This window comes from Mixophyes fleayi, chromosome 6, assembly GCF_038048845.1.
Source record: "Mixophyes fleayi isolate aMixFle1 chromosome 6, aMixFle1.hap1, whole genome shotgun sequence".
Classification (NCBI taxonomy): domain Eukaryota; kingdom Metazoa; phylum Chordata; class Amphibia; order Anura; family Limnodynastidae; genus Mixophyes; species Mixophyes fleayi.
Window position 1 is genome coordinate 202,421,400 of NC_134407.1, and position 4,562 is coordinate 202,425,961.

Here is a 4,562-nt window from a genome sequence, read left to right on the forward strand (position 1 = left end):
TTTTTTTTTTATTATTTCTCTCATTAAATACTCATTAACTCTTTTTATTCTGGATATTTGGCTAAACAGTACCCCTATATCCCACACTGTGGTAGAATTAATTTACTCACGATATCCATTGAATTTATATATTTTATGTACACATAAGTTAAGGTATATATTTTATGTACAGATAAGTTAGGGTAAAGCTTTGTGATATATTTATGGTAAGGTCTTCACATATATGCCCAAGGCTTCACCATACCTATTAGTTTAACAGACAGGTGCAGACATAATTATAATACATGTTTTTGCCCATCTGCTCCACAGGAGGTTTCTGTCCTCCCTGAGCTCGCCTTATTAAACACTATTAAGGTTAGAAGGTTCTATAGAAAAAGCTTAAAAAAACAACAAACTTGCATACCAAAAAAGAAGAACATGATTAATACACCTGGGGGTAAATGTATCAAGATGAGAGTTTCCGGCGGGTTTGAAAAGTGGAGATGTTGCCTACAGCAACCAATCAGATTCTAGTTATCATTTTGTAAAATGTACTAAATAAAACATAGTAAGAATCTAATTGGTTTTTCAAATCCGCCGGAAAACTCTCAGCTCGATACATTTACCTCCTGATATTTGGATTTATGGGAAAATTTTATTCTGTTGTTATACCTCTTATAGTGTTAGCCAAGATGTAGCGGGGTTACCATCTACTGTTACATATAATGATCCCGTATTGTGCACTTAGGAAGAGTGATGCTGTCATCTAGTCATAGTCTGATTTTCTATATATGACAGGTAGGTAGAAGTGCCCTGAAATCTCTCCAGCGGACACTGAAGTATCAAATGCTCTTTTATTAAAGTGTCTTTTTTGGGTGCATTGTCAAATGTTATGGTGGGGATTTCCTTTGTGAATTCCAGATGCATGTACCTGTAAGATAAACAAAACAAACTAAGTCCATCACTTTTGTGTCTCTTGTTATTGCATATTTCATGATTGTAAAGCCATTGATTTCCACTTGAAACTAACACAAAACAGCCACTATTTCTCAACAATACACAAGAAAAGAAATTATAAGATGATAAAATATTGACGAGCCTGTGCGCCTGCAATTCTGACGCTCTAGGGCAGGGGTAGGCAACCTGCGGCTCTCCAGGTGTTGTGAAACTACAAGTCCCAGCATGCTTTGCCAGTAGATAACCAGCAGATAGGTGGCAAGGCATGCTGGGATTTGTAGTTTCACAACACCTGGAGAGCCGCAGGTTGCCTACCCCTGCTCTAGGGGCTAGATTGACTGAACTGCGGGTTTGAAAAAGTGTAGATGTTGCCTATAGCAACCAATCAGATTCTTGTTAGTTATTTAGCACATTCTGCAAAATGACAGGTAGAATCTGACTGATTGTCCTTACGTTCACCAGAACCACTTATTAATGTTTCACAATTAAATCATATACACATGTAGCATGAGCCTTCCTGGACTTCGTAAGTTCACAAAGAATCAAGGAGAACACACTAGATTAAATCTATTTAATCTGAAAAATGGTTCCAAGGCTTAGTTACAAAAATAAATAACAAGAAATACAATATGTTTGCACAAATAAGTTTCAGAAAATAAAAAATAAAATAAAATCAGTGTCACTACTTACTAGTTAAAACCTGGTTTGTGAGGGAACACAATTGAGAAATAAGTGACATTTCAGTCTTGATGGACCCCCTCATGAAAATGCACACATTATTGCCTAAGTCAGAAGATTTTAAACCTTTTTCCACATAGCTCTCAACCTCCACCTTTGGAGTTTAGCTGTCAATAAGGACAGATTGATCTCCCAAATGTCACAGAGCTTTCGAAGTAAGCTATGGATGTCCTGAGATCGGGAGTATTCACAGAACCTTGAGTTCTCACCTCTGTTCGTTCTGCTTGGCTAGATGGTTTACAACTTTGGGGCTTCAAACTCCTCAGATGCCTATCTCTCCCTGGTCTGGCTATTATCAACAGATTATGACACTTGCATAAGTTCAAACTCATGTCACCTAGCAAAGCACACGTTGAGATTACATTACAAGGTTACATACAATATTCACATTGTCCTACATGAAATCAACAGAAAATAACAATCAGTCATTAGATATAGTACATAATCGTCACAGACTGCTTGGGCGTTAGCTGACCTAAAGGCCTTCTTGAATTAAATTATTTCAAAAAAATCTTCCAAATCATTGAATTGGCTTCAACAGAGGTTTTACAGCAAGGAAAATAAAGCTAACGCTTTCTTAGCATCCAATCTGAAAGGCCAGCACCCCCTCAACAAAATCAATTCCATCAAAAATCAGATTCAGCTCATTTTCAGTCTCCGTAATATATCAGAAAAAGTTTGTGTTTTTGGTTTCTCATTATATAACTTAAACTCGTCATTGCCTGATCCCCTCAAGGTAACATCCACCATAGACCAATACTTACTTTCCTTTGGACTACCCCGGTTGTCCCTGCTTCTTCTCAACCCTGAAATCACAACTACAGAGGTTTCCTAAGCTATTAAAGTCTTCGTCTCTGGTGCAGATGAATACAGCACATTATTATAAAAGGATCTATGATATCATAGCTATGATACTAACCATCTTATTTTACACCTTTCTTCGAGGAGTTAAATATGAGCACACACAACTCTTGCCAAAATTGCAACTATACATAAATCAGGTAAAGATTATAATATCTGCTGCAGTTACCATTGTCTCTTTGCTTAATGTGGATCTTAAGCTCTATGCAAATATTTAGTCAATCTAGCAGAACTGTATTATTCCCTTGTTGATCTTCCCACTATTTTATACTTCACTGTCTGATTTATTTAACTTCTTTCTCTTCTTCCAAAGCTTAAGGACCCCTCCTGGCTCTCCACTCCCCCCACCCTACTGCCCTTTGCCCTCCTAAAAGGGAGCAATACAATTTGCTCCTCCTGGTACAATGTACATGTAGGTCAAATACATTCTATTATGGAATGCATTCTACCTTGTACTTGTTTGATGCACCTCCTTAATAAAAAGTAAAATATATATATATATATATATATATATATATATATATATATATATATACATATATATATATACACAGTATGTATATAAGGTTTAGTCGGTGACTAAGGTTAGTGTGAACCCTAAAGCAGTAGTGCACTAATGCAACAGAACACAAATTTTATTTAATGTACCATCACATTTTATACGTGTAGATAGGTCCTTCATAACGTAAAGGAGAGCAATCAATGTTTCTAATTCAGCCTAGCGCCATAAAACAGATAAAGTTCTTACCGTGATACGTACTGCAGTAACTGCACCAGACATGCCTTATGTGAACCATTCATTATCATCATCACCATTTATTTATATAGCGCCACTGATTCCGCAGCACTGTACAGAGAACTCATTCACATCAGTCCCTGCCCCATTGGAGCTTACAGTCTAAATTCCCTAACATACACACAGACAGACAGACAGACAGAGAGAGAGAGAGAGAGACTAGGGTCAATTTTTTATAGCAGCTAATTAACCTACTAGTAGGTTTTTGAAGTGTAGGAGGAAACCGGAGGACCCGTAGGAAACTCACGCAAACACGTGGAGAACATACAAACTCCACACAGATAAGGCCAAGGTCGGGAATTGAACTCATGACCCCAGTGCTGTGAGTCAGAAGTGCTAACCACTTAGCCACCGTGCTGTCCGCCTATATACCTTCTCCCAGGGACCAAAAATATCACTTTTCTAGACCGTCCAGTCCAATTTCCTGCCTAATTTTTGTGCTCATCTTAAATGGAGGTCAAGACGTTGGTTGAGACATTAGCTCAAATTAATTATCTCTATTGTATGACGATTATGGTGGATTTCTCACATATAATTCTCCATATAGTCTGTTGTTGCCGTCCCTCATATATCATGTGAGAAAACCACCCTTAGTAAGGACGGTGGTTACCCTCAATGGGATTCAAGTCATGTAGGCAGACCAGAGTATATCCAAAATAAGGCTTCATTATGACGGCACAACACCATAAGACGTTCACCGGGTACAGGGTAAATGGTAGCGTGTACCCTATAGCATCCTCTTACATTGTATCTGCAGCATTACACGATCTAAGTCTGTGATACATTTTGATACAATAACATTTTTATTGATACATATTAATACATTTTCCAATGCTATTTCAACCAGTATAGTACTGTGGAGACACATTGCACGTAATCTGCAAGTTCTAACCTAATTACCTCTCGGGTTATCTGCTGACCTAGATAACTAGCTTCGTCTGCCAGCTAGCTATGTTACCAGTCACTCAGACATTGTTCTGATTACTAGCAGCCCAGTTATATGCCACACCTCAAAACAATGGACTTTTGAGACAGATGGTAATTATTTTAGCTAACACAACTTTCCCTCCTGTCATGCAGTATGGCTTCTGCTGTCTTGCTATTTTCACACAATATGGCAACATTCTTTATATTTCTAATAAATACAATATTGCAGGTAATAGCAAGGGCAAAATGTACATAATAACACAAAATAAAATAACATAATACACCGATGCTCTGGTGTATATGC